The sequence below is a fragment of the Colossoma macropomum genome, unplaced genomic scaffold (assembly GCF_904425465.1).
Source record: "Colossoma macropomum unplaced genomic scaffold, Colossoma_macropomum, whole genome shotgun sequence".
Taxonomy (NCBI): domain Eukaryota; kingdom Metazoa; phylum Chordata; class Actinopteri; order Characiformes; family Serrasalmidae; genus Colossoma; species Colossoma macropomum.
Window position 1 is genome coordinate 25,897,762 of NW_023494787.1, and position 20,318 is coordinate 25,918,079.

Sequence of the window (20,318 nt, forward strand, 5' to 3'; positions counted from 1 at the left end):
TTTAATTTGGAAAAGCAGTAGACTAGTCACTATTTACCACAATTAAAAAAAACTTCCAGACAGCATTCCAGATATTACGAAGAGGTACTTTACTAGTAGACTGCAGCTAACAGTGGAGGTGGTTGTACATAGAAGTATTTCTGGTGCACTTCAGCATAGTCTTTGAATTGATTAAATCTCTTAGGAAGTATTTCCAGAGGAGCAAATTATGTTCAGCAGAAAAACTACCTCTTCAACAGGCAAGATTCCAGTGGTCGCTTCAGCCCCTGCCCCTTTGCGCTCAGACTGCACTAGTGCCATCTTGGCTAATGTATATAATGACAGTATTTTGCACTGCCTTCAAGATCTGTTTCAGTGAGATGGGGCTCAGCTTCGCTGCAGGAATAGAGCACATGGGTTGCCTTGGGTTTATGATATTCATTGCTCCCTCTCTGGTGCAGTACTGACCAGAGGTTCTCCTCAGTAACTCCGTCCGGTCATGCATCACCATAGTGCTGAAAGTCCCACCAATAATACTGTTAGCAGTTTTCATCATTGAAAAACAAGGGATTTGTTAAAGCATTTGTTAAAGGAGCTCTTACATGAAGTTATGTCTAAATACTGATTAAATAGTGTAGTTAGTAATGCCTTAGCTTTGACTGGGGTTCAAATTCTTGCATCGATAGTAGCACAGTGCTTTTGGCTACCTTTGGGAAAACTCTTGACTCTGCATTTGGTTTCCTCTAAAACATGAATGCGTTGACTGAGTGATTACAATATGCTGTAAATTAAATAATTCCTTTTCTTGTTGGTGCACAGGCCTGCTCCTTGACTAGTCTAGGAAACCCATGGCGCAGACACATATGAAGTGAGTCAGAGTGAAGTTCTGGTTGATTGATCACTAGGAAATGGAGATGTGATGGTGAGGTTCATAGTAAGTGAGCTTACCAATAGTAAGACACAAGTATCAGGCAGACTCTACCTAATTAGGCAGTTCCATTGCTTACTGTCTGGTTTTCAGTGTAAAATTATGGAGTTAATATGGATTAGATTATATTCCACAAAGAGCTCAGTGCTGGTGAATGTGGTTACTGAGTGTGCCTTTGTACTCAGCTTCAAGGAAACCCCATATCAAGGTAGGAAAGACCACCCTCACTGCAATGCTTAAAGCTGCATTTTTCTCTGTAAGGGGTTCCCTATGCTCAAATGCAGACTAACAAAAGCAAGGAAGCTGTGCCGCTCATTGAAAATGATGGGTCTGATATGACTGAAGTGCATGACCAGGTAAACATAATAGAAATGATAAAGAGTTGAAATAGACAAACAGGGAAGTTTTGACAGCAGGAATCCATAACATGCATTCCACTCCAAAGAGCTTTGTGTTTACCTATAAAAGTTCCTGGAGTGCTTGGCGAGGAGCTGAAGTGCGAGAAGAACTCAGGGAAATTCCTACATGGGAATTTCTGTGGTCTAATTAGACATAGGAACGCTGCCTACAGACAGACGAAGGGAAGGGGAGGGACCAAAAGGACATTTGCTGAGATGGAAGCATTCCAAGGTTGTGAAAATGAGGGAGCCTGTCCCTCTCCATTTATGCTCTCTCTTTCATTTTATCAGCAAAGTGATTCTAGGGAAACCCCACGGACCACTGCTCGAGTCCACACTCACCTCCCTTCCCCTGCGCTATCTCTGGAGAGATAGGAATGCATGCTTTCCTCTGTCCAAACCCTCAGATTACAGCGGGATTAAGAAGCATGCATTAGTGAGTCTCGAAATGAGCTGGCCCAATCTCAGAAGCAAAGACTCCAACTGCACAGCCATGCCATGATCAAAAAGTATAAGTGGGTCAACCAAATAATCAGGATAGAGAGTTCGAAAAAGTGTGTTCCTTCATGATAAACCAAGAGATGTAAATGAGACTGCTCAGTTGTGAAAGAACCAAGACAGTTGGTTAACGTGTCCCTGAGGATGGCGAAAAATGAGTTTGAGCCATCAAGTTGAGGAATGGCATATTATGACCCAGGAGAAGGAAACTTGCCAAAAAATTCAGGCTACTTCACTGAACGCTCTGTTCTTCAGCCAAAGCCTGAGGCCTCTCCTGCCTCGTCTGTCCCTTCCCTCCCTCTTTCTCCACGCTGCTGTGTGAGGTCGCAGAGATGAGCCCATGGCGACGGTGGAGAAAAATGATCTCTGACAAGTGATCGTTATCAGCTCAACTGAAAACATCAGCAGTGCCAGTCTGTATTTAACTGGCTACTCACTTCCAAAGGGGAGAACCTGCTGTGTTAGGCAGCTTTGGTGGTCTTGACGTGAACGTCATGATTTAGTTTAGGTTTTTCTCTGAAATCAAACAAAGAGAGCAGGTTTGTTTTTATTTCCAGTTTTCTTTGGGTTGATCTTGTAGAATTTAAGATGGCTGTTGACCCTGACCCTAACAGTAAAATGTACTGTGAAAATATAGTGCCATGTGGTGACCTCAATGAATGATGCTGAGACTGCAGCCACTTATAGCATCCCAAAAGGGCTTTCACAAGCACTTTACCACCATATGGAGTTCATAAACTAAACTATATATACAAAATACACATTAATTCTTGTTTTCGCTCATCATAAACACTTCTACTTGAAGGCTGACCTGCTCTTGTTAACCTTCAGACAGAGTTACACTTGGAGGCAGATTTACTAACCAGGTGTTTATTACAGAAAGTCTGCTGACACTTTGTGCCGCTAGGGGTGGCCAATTTAGGCAAAGAACCTCTATGCAAATGAATATAGGTGCAACTTCATAATAACATATGACTGGTGTGATATAATCCCTTGTTTGGTTCATGTGCTTAGTATATGGAAGCCTATTTTCCACCAGGTAGGAGAAAAAAAGTACTTTATCTTTCCCTCTTTTAGGTTCCAACTATAGCTCATCATGTAGAAATAATAACTTGTTTTTAAAGATTTTAACTTGGTATGCAAAAAAAACATTGAGAAAAAAGCGTTAGCTATGAGCAGAGCATCAGCTGGGGCATTACTGCAGCAGAAGCCACAATAAGCACAGATGCCACAGTGTACATATAAAAAATAAAGTAATGAGTAGCTTTTGTAATGCATGGATTGCACAGCCAAAAGATTTTCAATATGTGTTTGGAAAAGAAATCTGTCAAATCATTGTTTAGGCTAAACCTGCTCTTAAGACACTTTGGTGAGTGCAAATTATACAAAAAGTATTAGGAAACAGCAGTTTAAGACATTGTTTCACTAAAGCGATTTTGTTTTAGGTTTTTTACTTTCTTCGTCAAATAAGAATAATGAAACATGGCAAGTGTTTTTTTGTCATTGAAAATAAATAAATGTGCTTGTTTTTCAGTCCTGGAGCACAAGCAATGTTAGCATCAAAAGTAAGAGATGTTTTTCACAGGAGTTAAATCAAAGTCCATATAGGAAAGTATGTTCACTCAATGGCTTCCTTGGCAACGTTCCCTGGCAGGTATTTCTAGTCAGACAAGACCAGGCTCCTATCTCTTTAAACAAGACCTATAAACCCTAAACTCACAGAAGATTAACATTAAGATTAAGAGAACATTAACATATTTGAAATCACTGGTAAAACCTGACAAAAGCAGTATAAACGGTTTGCAGTGTTTGGCTCAAATAATACACAAAAACATGATTTTGCTTGTTCTGGCACATATTTCTATACCAAGAGGGAACATTTCTTGCTTGCAGCTTTACCTCCAAGCACACTGGATCTTTTTATCAAAGGGCAGGACTTTCCCTGAAAACAGATGCCATGTTGAGCGTTACAAGCTCTCTCATTCATTTTCCAACCAGTGAAGTGTCTCCTCTTCCTTTATAATGTCTCTGGTTAAATAGCCCACAGTCAGTATTGGTTAATCAGAGAAGGTGGTTCATTATAATTATCTCCTCCCAGTATTCTGCACTTTGAAAGGGAAACATGTAAATATGCAAATGAGGCAAAAGCACAAAATAGCAGTGGCAACTGTTGTGATCTTATTATAGATGCTAAAAGGCCATTTTGCCTATTTGGTGAATGGCAACAGGCACTTTTTCCCACCACTTTATAAAGCGATGGCACAAAACGTTAAACAAAATGCAATACGTTGCACACTAAACAAAACGCATATATAAAAGTACCACAAAGGTTTATTTGGAGTGAAGAACCAAATTTTTTTTTATAAATTTTATTGATTTCCTGTAGTTAACATACAATTAACATTCTCTGCATACCCATAACACAAAAGGAAAAGGACCGAGGATGGGGCTAAAAGAAGAAAATGTATGTATATAAATACTTCAAAAAATATGTATATAAATAAGTTATAAAATGGCATCAGTCCAAAAATGAATCGTTGCTGTCTTGGCATTATAGAATCTGGCTGTTGCTCAAGAAGAGCCACTTTTGATTCTCTAAAGAACCTTTTAATGGAGTGTTCTTTGAAGAACCATTTTTAAATGAGATGTGTGTAAAAACCTCCACATGATGTAAAGGGTCTATACTAATTAATGGTTTCTCCTAGATCACTATATCCAAGTCAAGGCCCATTTAAGGAACTATATTTTAAGATTACCAAGGTTACAGCATATTTTATTATATTATATGCTGTTATATGCTGGATATTGAAGCTGATCAAATGTAAATGGTTCTCTTACTTGTGTGCACATTGTTTGCTTGTGCTCTGTGCACTCTGTACTTAGTACTCAGTGTTTGGATGATTGCTTGTAAGTCATGCGTTTAAATCTCTGGAAGTGTTGGACTACAGCCTGCCGCCACCCCCTCTAATGCATGGTTTGAGATGAACTACCATTTCCAACCAAAATGTTTTCCTATACTCAAGTTAGAGTGAAAAAAAGACTCAATTACTGTTGTTGCAAACTTTACTTTTCAAGCATGGAATCCCGTCTAGCCCCTTATTACAGCTATGACCACTTCCTGGCAACAGTTATCTGTAAGCAAAACTGACCACAAATCCTTTTCTATCTCCATGTCAGAAATGATGCAATTAGAAGAGCACTCATTAGCATATTTTAATGTAAGAGAGCATGTCTTTGGCTTCACTGTGGGACAAATTATGAATGACTCACAGGCAATTATCTTGACTGCTGTGTGGTCTGATGACTTTCATTTTCTAGAGAACAATCAAGGCAGATCAAGAGGGCGCTGCTAATAGGACTGCATCCCAGTGATGTTGGACTATAAACTCATATAAATCATATTTGCATGTCATGTTGTGACTATAGAGCTACTGCGCATGGTTTTGTTCATATCGACAAGCACAGTAACCTGTGACAGGAGGCAAAATTTGGCTTTTGGAAACCTATATGAATTGGACAAATCTGGAGCAGAGAAGCTTTACCCCTTTCATTTGATGAGGGGAAATTCCCCAAGTGCTAGAAAAAAAGTCACAGTTTTGATCTCACCCTGTAACAGCTTTGTGGGGGCTGGAAAAAACATCAGCAGTTCTTTCTATATCTGCTCCTGCAGACATCAACACTTTTGATTTTGACTGCATATGATTGAAACACCTGAAGGGGTTTAAATTACTAGTAAAATACAAAAACACACAAGTTTTTGTATCGGCTGTATGTGAATTAGACAAGTCTGAAGTTATTTCACAGTTACTACAGTAACAACCAATGTGTACATATCAAAATAGAATACTATAATAATAGAAAATATTATAGAACGTCCATGAGAGGTGAGTGATTTTGTCAAGGCTGAAATGTACAGAAACTGTTCAGTCTGAAATCCTAAGGCAAATACAGTTTAGTCACTCCTTACAGATATCTGGATACGGAGGAAGGCTTCAGTGATAACATTTGCATCCCGACAGCCAAGAACAGCGCTTCATTTAATACTTCCCCTCACATATTCTGCTCTAATAACTCTACTACAGCCTTTTAACAGTAACAACACTCTGTATCACTTCAGACAGGGCTGGCCCTAGCTGTTTAGGGGCCCTTAGCAGGTTTTTTGGGGCCCTTGTCCATGCAAGCTAATGTGCTATAAAATTAGAGGCTATCAAGAACAATGACTACCAGTAGCTGTCTAAATCTGACCAGTTTATAATTGAGTAATTTGCGTATTACTAAAGATTGAATGTTCCCTTTGGGTTCAAATAAGTAACAATTTAAATTACAGATAACCTTCCCAGCATTCTCGATCCAGGAGTTTCACAATACGGAATTTCTTGCTTACTCAGCTAACTGTAAGCTTAGTTTGATCTAACCCTAATAGCAGTTGCTTCTTTACTGTTAGAAATGTGTTTTCTTACACACGTAGGTCGTATTTGGTGACTACTTACATTTATCATCTGTTCTTCATGAATGTCATGCTTTCACACAAGGATTAATCACAGCCTGAGTATCTAAGCCTGGATTAACAAAGAAAGCTGTTAACCGCTGTTGTAAAAATAGTTAATCACGTCTGTGTTTGTTAAGTTTTGAAGCTGAAACGTAGTCAAAAAGCCTACCTAAGTTGAACCTGCTTCTTTAGACAGACCACACATCAACTATTACTTGTAGTCCAATTACTAGCCAAAACAAATGACATAAGGTTATTTTTAAGCTTTTTCCCCTTTATCTTCTCTTTTTCTTTTCTGTATATTCATTCCAGGAGCAAACATTCTTTTTCAAGGCATGATTAACCAGTTGCTTTTTCTCCTCAATCAAGCATCTTGGACAATGTGAAAGTACAGTAATAACCCAAAGGTGGTTTGAGAGCCCACTGGTAGCCGTGGGGCCCAAAGCAGCTGCTTATTAGGTAAAGCCAGGACTACCAGAGTTCAGTGTAAATGGGCTGGCTGAAGTGCTATAGAATTAAGGGGCAATTATGTGTAAATGTGCCATGATGAATTCAAAACAGGCTGTTTGTAGTTTTCATATATGGACTGTATGGACTGGGCAGTGAATGGTATGTTGGGATGTAGTATATCAAACTCTTTCAAAATGCAAGATTTCCATGATATGGGCCCTTTTAAAACTTGCAATACCCTGTTTATAAATGTCCACAATCTACCAGATACCTCAAAAATTAAGTGGTCATTGAGTGGCTGCAGAGAGAGAGAGAGAGAAAGAATAGCTAATAGAGGCAGTACTGTGTTTTTGTATTAAAAATGCATGAATGCTAGCATTCACTGGAAAGGCAATTGAAGAACACACACATATCCAGAGCAGATTCAGAGATGTGTCACCCCCCCAGAACCCAAAAGACACTCAGCAGAGGAATGGATAAGCACCTCAATCAAACAAATTGCCTTGAAAAAAAGAAAGAACGTAGAAGAGAACTGCTGCAATCATCGTCAGCGTTTGTGTGACAGGTGGAAAACGCCCTCCCCGGCGCAGCACTTAGACGAAGCGACCAATCACAGACCAGGCCTGATTGCTGGGGTGATTGGAATGGCTGCGCTCCGGGCCTAATGAAGCGATGCTTTATGTTTTGAGGACAACAGGGGAGAAAGAAAGGCAATCCAACAGCAACCGGCAACTACTTACAGCCTCTACTAAAGCTACACTCTGCCATCGAGCAGGCAATAGATCCTGGTCATTAAAAGTGAAATAAGGAGCGCTATGTTTTGTTAGTCAGGCCACTGACACAGAGAGATTACCTGCCATGCCCTCGTGCACTTATGAAAAAACTGTCAGAGGCAATGGGCCCTGAGGAAAGAATCCGCCGCAACACACTAAACCAGTTACCTCCCAACTCAGTGCTGAGTTACCACAGCAACGGCAGTGCTTGAAACAGACAAAACACCACACATATAGGCCAAACGAGCGAACAGGATACAATAATTTAAGTCCAGTCCTGGCAGCTCAGTGTGTTAGGCTCATGCTGCAATGAGACTCTTTGCTCATTCTCCAAATCAGCTGCGCAAAGTCGTTTTATTTGTACTGATTCAAAGGTTAGTAAAGGTGGACGTTTTTCATTACCGGGCTGTCATAGACGCTGGAGTCTGAGCCAGGCTGCACCTGCAGGGAAAGTTTAGCTCATAACTAAGTCAGCAGTGTGTTCTTTGGCCCAAGACAAATACAAACATTGAGAGGGAAATAGTCCTTTTTTTCTAAATGAATGTAAACTTTCAAATTGTGGGGCCTAAACTTTCCTCACACTTCTCACTTTACAGGTTCTGGATCATGAGGTTGGAACAGTTCCTGACGTTATGCATGTGCATGCACACACACAAAGACACATGCACAAATATTACATATAGATAGTTATAATAATCTTCTGTACAGTACTGTATAGGGGTGAGCCGATCCAATACTCAGTATGAGTATCTGTCTGATACTGGCCAAAATCACTGGATCGGATATCAGAAGGAAAAATATATATAATTCAATATGATGGCCTAAACTATCACATATCACATGAATGCTTAACTAAAGTTTGAGTGAGATGTGTCAGAATTAGGGCTGTCAATGAATATTCTAAATTTGAGGTGAAGTTGTATGCAAGCTACGTAAGCTACAGTTAGCCTACCATTTCAGCACTAGCAACCTGAGGGCACATCTCAAAAATATGCACACAAATGCATCTGATTCAGTTCCTCCTCAAATTCATGTTCCCCTTTGATAAAGCATGGTCGAAGGCGGGCAGATTCATGCAGCACTGAAACAATGGAAAACTAAATGGGTGAAAAAGTCTAATGCCTCAATTTATTAATCCAGTCAGCGGCAAAGCGAAATATTTACACCTTTCTTTATTCCTTTTTACTTTCCATAGTTGCAGTGTTGTTTGGTGTTGTTTTTTTCTGAGTGAATGCAACTCCTGATGATGTGATTTGTGAAGGGGAGCATGAATTTGAGGGGCAGCTGAATCAGATGCAACACGCTTGTTGTATTAGTTTGCCCTCTTACAGACATAATGTGCAAAAATAGATGTTTGAATGGTTTGAACCTATGTGTTTGTCATTTTTGGCCTATTTTAGCAGCCTTGTCATGAGACAGATGAGGCGCATGCGTCACATGAACAGTATTCTGAATGTGAGTGAGACCTGTCAGCAGCGCAGTCATCATGTCAGCTGTGTGGAGTTGGTAATGCAGCTAACTTGACATCAGGTGTAATAGCCAGGAGTTTCAGTTGTGAGAACTTTAAGATGCCATGTCCTGTATTTTTATGTTAAGTTATAAGTTATGGTCTACACTGCAACTAATCCTTTGCTATGCCATGTACAACATCATGTACAACTCGTACAAAATGCAGCAGCACAGATGCTAACAAAAACAAAAAAGAGAGATCATAACACTCCTGTTTTAAAAGAATTGCACTGGTTACCTGTATCATTCAGAATAGATTTTAAAGTTCTGCTACTAATTTTTAAGGCTCTAAATGACCCTAAAGCACCCGTTTACCTTACAGAGTGTCTGTCTGTTTATGTTCCAGCATGTGATCTTAGATCTGCAGATACTGGCCCTCTGCTAATACCCTCTGCAAAATACACAAAACATGGAGAGGCCTCGTTCAGTTATTCTGCTTTTGCCTTGTTCAGTTATACTGTGGAACTCAGTTCCACCTTTTGTTAGACAGTCAAGCTCAGTGCTCATTTTAAAGAAGCATCTAAAAACATATCTCTTTAACTTAGCATTTAATTAAAGTTCTATGTCTCTTGGTATTTATCTATTAATTTGATCTGTGTCATTTTCGTATATAGTTCTAAATAAATACTTATAATTTCTCAGATTACTATTAAGCTTTATCAGCACTTGGAGCTGCCACCAACATGAAAAATGCTATATAAATAAAAAAAATTGTTATTATTAATAAAATTCACACGTATGTAATTTTAATGTCTCACACTAAACTTGAAAATGTCCTGAAAATGTACAAAAACAAACATGCATGAGCACATGCACACACACACACACACACACACACATACACACACACACACACACACACACGCACACACACACACTCACTCACTCTCCCAGACAATCACCACCTCTGAAGTTTTTCTATGAATTCTAAATCAGTTAACAGTGGGTTTCAGGCCCGTTCATTTTCCTCTGCATTGATTTAGTGAAATTCGTATTATAGTCAGCTCAGGAGCCAGGTGAAAACAATGAAAGCCTGCCTGATTCAGTTATGCAGCCCAAACAAACAAACTAAAAACAATCCCTGATGAAAAATCACATTACTTGAGTTAATGTTTAACGATGCCTCAGATGACATACTTCTCCACTACACAGCATACATACTAGCAACAAAACTTTTCTTCTTGATTTACAGAAAGGCTGCTTTTGATACATCTTAAGACTGACTGAACGAGACCAACATAATTCATTTTCACACACAGCTGGGCCAGCTGATGTACTTTTTGCCCATCTGAGTTGTTTTCTGGCATGACTTCATAATCAACCTTGGAAAACAAAAGACGCACCGAACAACATTGACCACCTCACAGCACATTACTGTTTTTCATCACAGTCATTTGCCATACCATGTGTTTTTCTGAGATTGAATTTGGCTTGATAATGAAGACGGAGTGTGGAATGCAGAGATATTGTTTCAGCCCTATGCCTCTGCCCTGATTTAATTATGGAAATCAGATAAGCTCTTCATGTTTCACGCAGAAACAAACCGCAGAACGGTGCGGGACAAAAATTGATACTGATAATATGATGGAGTGTGAGGAAGCCATTTATGTCTGACAGTGATAACACTTTCAACACACTCCTCTATTGCATTTTTAGAGTGATTGAGCCTCCATTTCAAGGTTGCATGCCTTATTGCAGCATTGCTTTAAAGCGCTGTCAGTGATTAAAAGATATGTTAAAATTACTGTTTACTTAGCCTGTTCGACACTGATATCAAAATAAATATTTACATATGAGTGACTGAGCAGTGACACGGGGCATGGTTTATTACTAACAGGGGCATTGTAAAGGGGTGGGTGATTAGGACGATTCCAAGAGACAGGGGCCCATTAAGATTGAATCTGTTTTATTTTTGTTTTATTTATATGTGATCTTTAGACTTACTGAAAAAATTCTTCATTGAATTGTTTACTTTTATAAATAATACTTAAAGACTAGTTTTAGATACAGTGCCAGCAACAATGCATCCTCTGTTTCGTCACCTGACACATGCATGCATGCTAGTATACAGAACTGATGCATGCACGCTCACGAGTGTACAGAACATAACAACGCATTGGCAGTGTGGGTTGACAGCAGCAATAAATGCTCATGGCAAAATCTATAATGCCAGTATGTCATGGGAAGGCAATGGTAGTGGGTGGTATTCCATTTGGAGTTCTTTCTAAGTTTAAGTTTCATTTCACTGGCAACCTACAAAAAGGCCAGTTAACCAGCAGTGTAAAACACACTAATGTGTGCCTCTGACCTCAATGGGTGAGCCATGCTTTTTTCAGTAATTCCCCATCTAATGCTGGGTTGTCAGTTACAATCTGAGTTAATGTTATTCCAGGTTATCGAGGGAGGGAACATTAGGTAGATATACGGAAAGAACTGCCGGTCTCTTGGGGTAATGGTAGCCTTTAGCCTTGGTTTAGTCTTTAGAATAGCAGTCCACTAGTTGGGCTAGTGCATCCACTATCCTTGCCTGTGGTGCAGATCTGTCAGTGAGCTGCATCACACAGCAATGGGGTCTCATTGTCTGTTAATTCAACTAAGCAGGAATAAGTGCTATAAACAGCTGTTACTGTCAAGTTCTTGCTTGACATAGGATTTCAGCTGCTCAACATTTCGAGGTTTTCTTTGTCATGTTTTTTGTTCCATAATGCACCAAATATTTTCAATGGGTAACAGGTCTGGACTGCAGACAGGCCAATTTAGCACCCAGAGTCTTTTACTAGCTGTTATAATAAATGCAGAATGTGGTTTTATGTTGTCTTGCTGAATTAGGCAAGGCCTTACATGAAAAAGAGTCTGGATGGCAGCATATGTTGCTCCAATACCTGTATATATCATTCATTATTAATGGTGCCTTCATAATTGTGCAAGTCATGCCATGATGCTGACTTAAACTGTGCACTTATAACAAGCTGGATGGTCCCTCTTTTCTTTAGTGCAGAGGACTAAAGTCTTTCACAGAGTGGTGAATCCCTCCCTATCTTTACTTCTGAAAGACTCAGCTTCTCTGGGAGGCTCTTTTTTTACCCAGTCATGTTATACCCAGTCAAAAAAAAAAAAATAACATTTCATTTTATTTACATTTTGCACAGTGCCACAACTTCTTGGAAATGGGGTTATATATATATATATATATATAATATATATATATATATATATATATATATATATATATATATAAAACCCCTTTATATCTTCATTATTCCACCATATATGTCACTCCAAAATTTTTGCCATGTCACTGGCTTCTACGCTGTTGTGGGATGGGTTTTTGTACCTTTAAGAGGGGAGCTGTGTCTGTGGAACAATTGTCCATCCTCTCCATTCACATAATTCACATTGTGTGTATGTCTCATCTGTCCCGCTTTGCCATTAAGGGGAGAGTGATTTTGCTATTGGTAATCTGCAAAGCAACTGTCTAAACCACCCCCCTCCCCACACACTCACACATTCACATTGCCACCCTGCCAAAACCTCCTGCCACCCCTTTGCTACTCACTCACTCACAAATGAACACAGCTTCCATGTCTGCTGTACAAAAACAGACTAATCAAATCTATTGAGTGAAATGATTTGTCTTGGCTGGACCATGCAGTATAAGCTTCATGCTGATTTTTGCCTGAAACATGATGAAACTTGTATATGTAGAAGTATTTTACCAGTTAAAGCCTGTAAGAGCATTCATGGAAAATAATAATAAGTAATATATAATCAGTACTGTGCAAAATACATAGACCTTCATTCCTTCATTTATATAATTTACAGTCAAAATGGCCTTTAAATACAAGTTACAAAGACAATTTTCTGCTTTTTATGATCTAAGTAATCCCAAACACATTCAGTGATGTTGAGGTCTTCTGAAAAATACGTAACTTTTACTTTATGGCCATTTTTACTGAAAATTAAATAATGTGACATCATACAAAAGAGGAGTCAGGAGAGACCATTTCTGCTTGAAAATGTCCTTTTATTTTGAACACAGCAGAAAAGCTGCTTGTCTAACACTCGTAAAAGGTCACCTACAGATATAACAGTCCACTCTACCGTAGACACTTAACTACACTCAAAGATGGTTCCTCAAGGGTTCTTTCTTAAAGAAAATGGTTCTATTTAGCACCAAAAAATGGTTCTTCTGTTGTCACATCTTAAATAATAATGATAAAATAACCTGTGTTGGTGCTACATAGAACCTTCTTCAAAAAGGTTCTATAAAGAACCACATAACAGTCTAACAGTCTCTTTTTGCTGAGAGTGTGGTCTCTTGTGCACAGTACTGTACATACACAAAGAATGACTGAGTTTGAGTCATCTTACCACCACCACCACCACCACCACTACCACCTTATTGTGCCCTTTTTGTCACTGTTTTGATCTCTATTGTCCTGTATGTAATGTTGGTATAGTGTATTGAGTTGTGTTTTGCATAGTTCATTTTTTGTATTTATTGTATTTCGCTGCTGTCGGAACAAAACCTCATATCTCCAGAATGAGAACTTGCTTCACTTTTAATTTAAGTCAATGGAACCAGACTTCTTTTCATTTTGGGCCTTTTCCTTTGGCCCATTCACCATTAAAATTTCTACACAACATAAAGGCACAGGCATTTTCAAATTATGTCAAAAACTGAAAAACAACAAAAATGAGATACAAGGTTTTGTTCAAACAGCAGCGGCTTGTTGTTAGTTTGTACTGTTGTCTGCAGCTGTTCTGTGTAACACGTAGCTTTGGAGCTTTGGAAGAACTATATTTTGTTCCTTACTCAACACATTACTATAATGAGAAGAAATGACAGTGAAGCTGACCTTGACTTTGACTCAATATCCATGTCTGCCTGACAGCACAGTGTATTTCCCAACCGCAACAATTAATGAAATATTAAGTGTGTATTCATGCATTTTGTTTTTATATTATTAACAGTAGCCTCAAACCACATTCCTTACATTATTAATGTCAAAAACAGTAAGAAAGAAAGAAAGAAAGACAGAAAGACAAGGAGACTGAATTAGTTCTCTGTCAGGAAAAGTGTACCACTTTAGCCTCCAGTCATCCGTGCAGAGGAGTGAGAAAACAAGGTGAAAAGATGGTTTCCTGAACACAATCGCTCATATCTCATGGCCTGTCTGGATATAACACAAGCTGCACTGTCCACTCTGCTGGTGGCCTCCAGTTATTTTGCTCCTCTCTCTCAGTGCTGAATGTAAAATCATGTTGGATTTGAAATGAGCCAATGCACACAATGTATCACTGTTTTCTGCCCTAATATTTTCATTTTATGGTGCTGCAAAAAGTCTGTGAAAAATGTATTGAGGGCTGTATTATATTATGTAAGGTAGAATATCTTAATCAATTGTAAACGATACTTTCAGATTACAACAGATTCACTAAATATTAGCCTTGAAGTGTGAAAAGGCAAATAAACAGAACAAAGAGGCTCTATAGACCTTCATCCAAGTTCTTTCTTTTGAATGATAGCTTTATGAAGGTATTTTATGACCTGTAAAACTAGGCTGTAAAGCTCTGCTTGAAATGCCATTGTTCATTAGTAAAAATTTTGGGCCATTGCCACAGCACAGCACTGCTTTTTAAAGCAGCGTCTGTGGTCCCACAGCACAATTATTCTTTATAGAGGAATGCTGAAAGGCACTGGCATAAAATGCACATTGGACACCCAAGTTGGAACCTTTCATTTCTTATGCTATCTTGGTTTTAAATCAAGGCCTTTTTAAACAAACCAAAAAGTCACCTTGTTTAGCTGAAGCAGTTTAAATTATGAGGATAAAAACTGAAGCCGTAATGGAGTCTAACTGACAGTAAAACCACTTATCGAAAACCACCAGCGAAGCAGGGCCACATTATAGCAACTCATTTACCTTTAGTCATTAGCATAAAATCTATGATGCATGCAAATTCTGTAATTAACTTTAGCATAATAAATTGCTTTAAAAAGCACTGTATATGTTGGTAAACTTAATGCATCACCTCATATTTTGCCTATATAAAAATATCTGCACACATACAGTTTTCATAAAAGTGAGAACCAGCCAGCATATCGCTGCTGTCGAAAAAACCTTATATCTCCATTTTTGTTGTTTTTCTGTTTTTGACATAACCTGAAAATGCCCATTGTCCTTTACATTGTGTGTAAATGTCATGATGAATGCACCAAAAAAATGGCCAAAAACGACTTGGAAAAAGTCTGGTTCCCTTGGCTTACATTAAAAGTAAAGTGTGTATTTTGCTTCTCCTGTAAAATTATCATTTTAGAGACACAAGGTTTTGTTCTGACAGCAGCGATATGCATTCTTTAAGAGACACTGAATTGAGAGGTCCTAAATATGTGAATACAGTACGTTATATATTCTTCCCATATTTATTTTCAAGAAGTGTAATTGTGATTGTAGGTGTTCATTTATAATCAGTTCATCTGTGTAAGAGGAGTTCATGTGTGACTGAATGCTTTAATGGATCAAAGAAAAATTTGCATTTATTTATATTTATATCTGTAGAAATGTATAAGAATACAGTTAATACTTCTTTAAAAACTAAATAGTTTTTATGTTCTACAACCTTTTTTTCTATAAGAAAGCCCAAATACATTTACATTTGATTATAAGGCCTTGTTAAGAACGCTGTAGGAAAGTGATTTGCAAACAACAGCAGGGGAAACTCTTGCTGGTTTTACTCATCAAAAAAATGGCAAAAGTGTAACACCACACTTTAGGGTTCACTTATTTTATTGTTCCTATTTCAGCAGCACAACATAGATTTCTATAAAACTAAAACCTTCCCAAACTAAAATCTGGATTTAAAACAAAAATGAATGAAACTCTTTGATTAAACCCTACTGCGACTTGATGCTAGAAGACTATGCTGCTCCTTCAGCACAAACCAGCTCATCCCTGCCACACACTGATTGGATCCATGCTTTATGCGGGATTAGAATTTAGTGTCTCTTTGAATTTGAAATGTGATTATCCAAAACAACTTTGCCCAAAACTGAGCAAATACCACATAGAAACCAAACACTAGGAAGTAAATATTAGATTAAATCTATTATATATTATACTATTGTACCAACCTATATTACTGTGGGGGGAATGCTGATTCTACTTATAACATTTAATTGTTTTAATAGTTTAACATGACCATTTTCCAATATCTCTTGATCCGTTATAATTAAACAGGCTGTTTTTGTTACTGTGCCTTTAAGATTGATATATGTAAATGACATCTGGCTGGTTGCCATGTATTGTGCCTTTTTCACAAATAAACATGCAGATTGAATGGGCAGTCGTATATAAATGTTAACGACTGTGAAATCACAACCGTGATTAATTTAAGGCTGTTTTCTCAGCTTAGTTTTCATATATGGACTGTCTGCACTTTGGAGTGAATAATATGTTTTTTTAAACTTCATATGGTACATTAAAACTTTTTTTTTTCAAAAATGCAAGGAAAATTCAGTTTTCCATGATATGAGGACAAACAAAAGTAGCAGCAGCAGTCCACTGCCAGGCTTCGAGCTGTGAGGCCGCACCACTCAGACTGGGTGGACAGCTTTAGGTCCAGCCAGGAAACGACAACTCACATACCGCAAATCACCTGCCATAACAACCGTGAAATACAGGCTCACACCTGCAAGCTTCTGCTCTAGACCTAGACTTATGAAGAAACCCCAAAAATATGTGCTCATTATGCTTTTTCATCACCGTAGAGGAAAGACAGGCATACACCCACTGCTACAGTACAGCATACCAAATATATATGACTTGCAATAGCAAATATCATACGGACCACTAATGACTTCTCTTTGCTCAAGAGTGACATGACAACTGACATTAAGACATCAGGTTGGTGTGCATATTATCATCTTTGGCACATTACATGTGATTAAAATTAAGACTTGTAGTTCTTTCATGAACCTCACAAACATTAACAGCATGATAGATTTGAATTCTTTTACAGGGACACTCTTTCATTCTTTGCTATCACTCCAGCTCCACCTTGATATGCCTCATTATCACATTGATTATGACATGAATGTGATGCAAATCAGACAAAAAAAACACATCCACAACATTTCACTTAGGAATAAAGAGTGCACATAGGTCTGGAAATGAGGTTTCCATTATAAAGTAACACACTAAAAAAATGAAAAGCCTCAGGAGCAATGAAAGAACTTTATGGTGAGTTAGTTTACAGGCTTAAACAGACATCCTTAATTCTTTCCACCGCACTCCCATCCCACCACAGTCAACCTGCACTAATCATATGATTGAACGTTCTCAGAATCAATATGACATGGAGGATGGAGGCCTACTCCTCTTGGCAAACCTTCTGAAAGTGAATGTCACTGCAAATGAACATTAGATTCTCAACAGAAACGTATAAAAAGATTTGGAGGCGCATAGACTCTGTAGCATGAGTGCTTCCTTCATCCCCACCACACCCACATTCTGCTATTGTTCAAAGCAATAAAAGAACACTCTGAAGCATCGCATTAAAATTTGTGTCAGATAAAAAGAGGTCACTGAGAGATGTGGAGAGTGTGGGAGAGAAGTGCTCCAGTCAGCTGATGAAGCGATAGTTCACATGCAGTATTCATTGTATTAGAAATTTGAACTGTCAACCTAATAGCAAGAAACAATGAGTGCATTTACATGCACTTAATAATCTGATAACTGCAGTAAATCAGATTTTGTCAGTAATCTGATAAATGTGTTTACATGTGCTTGGGTAACCAGATAATGGGAAAACTCTGGGTCTACATGAGTCGGACAGTAATCGGTGTTCTGCTTTACAACTGACCAATAAGTTCACAAAATGTGATGTGACGTAAAGGGAAGGTAAAACTCAAACGTCATGCTGCATCTTATTTTTTTTTTTAAATATCTCAGCACTTCACCTTAAAATTTGAACATACATCATCTAAAAGATGAAGAATATTTAAATCCTTCGTATCATCAAACCTGTAGTTGGTTTCAGCGTCGCTCCAAAAGTGTTTTGTTGCCATCTTTTAAACGCTTCTTGCTTATTTCCGGTGCTGCGGTCTGTTTTCGCACATGCATAGACTGAGAAATCCAAAAGAAATCCGAAAGAGTACATATGCGCTGAAAAATCTGATTACTGAGCTAAAATCGAGCTCTCTATATTGAATTTCTTAATCCAATTTGTAGACCTTAATCCGATCTAAGAAATCAGAGTATGCTGTTTACATGACCATTTGAATAATCAGATAACTGTGCATGTAAACACATTCAATGTTCTTGTCGTTTTCTTTTGTTGCACTGGTGGTCCTGATAAACACATACATGTGAGATACCATTTGAAGTCCATTTAAAACCAGAAAGGTGAAACACAACCTCCAGCATGGCATGCATGTAAAATATTTGTCCCAAAATACAGCAGCACTGCCAGGTCATTCGGGCTTGCTGTTGAGGCGTAGAGTGGTAGAGAGCAAGTTGGTTGTGAGCGGCATAATTACACATCTGCTAACAGTTAGCTTTGCGTACTTGGCAAAGACTTTCAGCAAACGACTATCTCTCCCTCCCTCCCCTCCACCTCTCTCTCTCTGAGCCTGACCTGTGGGTAATTGGTGGGAGAGGGTGGGAGAGAGCTTGGTTTCTGCTGCAGTGATTCCACCCAGCCTGCTCTCAGAGCACCAAGAGCGTGCCGGCAAAACACAGGGGAGAGATAGTAGAGAGGAGAAGAGAGACTGAAAGAAAATGGCATTGGTGTGTGTGCAGAGAGAGTGTGAGAGAAAGAGAGATGGCAAAGGAGACAAGGCTATATATATATATATATATAGTCCCTGAAATGTCCCTGTTTTTAACTGTGAATTAAACACACTCTAGAAAGTCCTTTAATAATACCTGACAGCACAGTGGACAAACAGATGTCTCGCATTGTGCTTGTTTTGGCCAGTAGAGGGGGCTGCTGCTATCTACTAACCACTTCTGCCACTTTCACACCTAGTTTTTGAGAATAATGCTGTGTAAAACTCAACCAGAAGCTAGCAAGAGTCAAGTGAGTCCACAACATCACCACAAATGTCTTTTCAAGACATAACCATGGCAGCACGGTGGCACTGTTGCCTCACAGCAAGAGAGCCTGGGTTTGATTCCCTACCCAGGTGACCAGGGTCCTTTCTGTGTGGCGTTTGCATGTTCTGCCTGTGTCTGTGTGGGTTTCTTCTGGGTGCTCTGGTTTCCTCTGAAACTAAAATGAAGCTAAATTGCCCTACCGTGTGTGAATGTATATGTCTGAGTGTCCTGTGATGGACTGGTGGCCTGTCCAGGGTGTTTCCTGCTTTCCGCTCCATGACTGCTGGGTGATGATATAGTTGACTGCCGAACTGTAAATGTCCCCAGTTTTCATTTCAAAATCTGGTCACCTTAGTGGGGGTGCTCTTGTAGCTGAATGCAATCAAATCCTCAGAGCAATGTTCCAACATCTACTGTAATGTCTTCCCAGAACAATAGAGACTATTGCTGCAGCAAATGGGGGACAAACTCCCCATTAGTACTGTTGATTTTAGAAGAAAATTGTCTAAAAATGTACACATATAAGGTAGATTTCCCAGAAAGGGATTAACTACATCCTGAATGGAGGTTCTCCATTGAAAGAAAAATGTAGTCCAGGACTAGTATGAGAGAGAGAGAGAAGAAAGAGAGAGAGAGAATGAAATGAATCCAAAAGAAAGAAAGTGTGGCACATGTTTTAAAGGTGTAATGTTTTTCTTAGAGAGTTTGTCTTCAATACAGCCGAGGTAGCTGTGATGACATGAGGTCGCGAGGCTGTTGGTCTCTATGGCAAACGTGAAATAAGGGAGGTTCTGTGCTATCCAGGGGTTTCAGTGGAAAAATCACTCCCAGCACTGAGCACTGAGAGCAATGAGAGCTGTTTGAACAGCTGCTCCCCTCTGCTGCCTCTAATGCCGCTGGCTGTGACTCCTCCACCCTCAGCCATTCTTAACACCTTTCCTTCCCACAGTTTAAGACACATTTCTCAAAAGGAGTCTTCCTTTCAGCCTCCATTCAATGTGCATGTGAAATTATTATTGTAGGAATATCCCAGTGTTTTTTGCACCTAAACACCTCATTTGGCTTTCCCTTTCTGGAATCCTTGTGTGATCGGTCAGGATTCTGTGAAAACGTCACCCGCTCTGCTGTTAACAATTAGACAAATTAGACAAATTTACAACTTAGTCCTCAAATGCCTTGTGCTGAATAATTTAT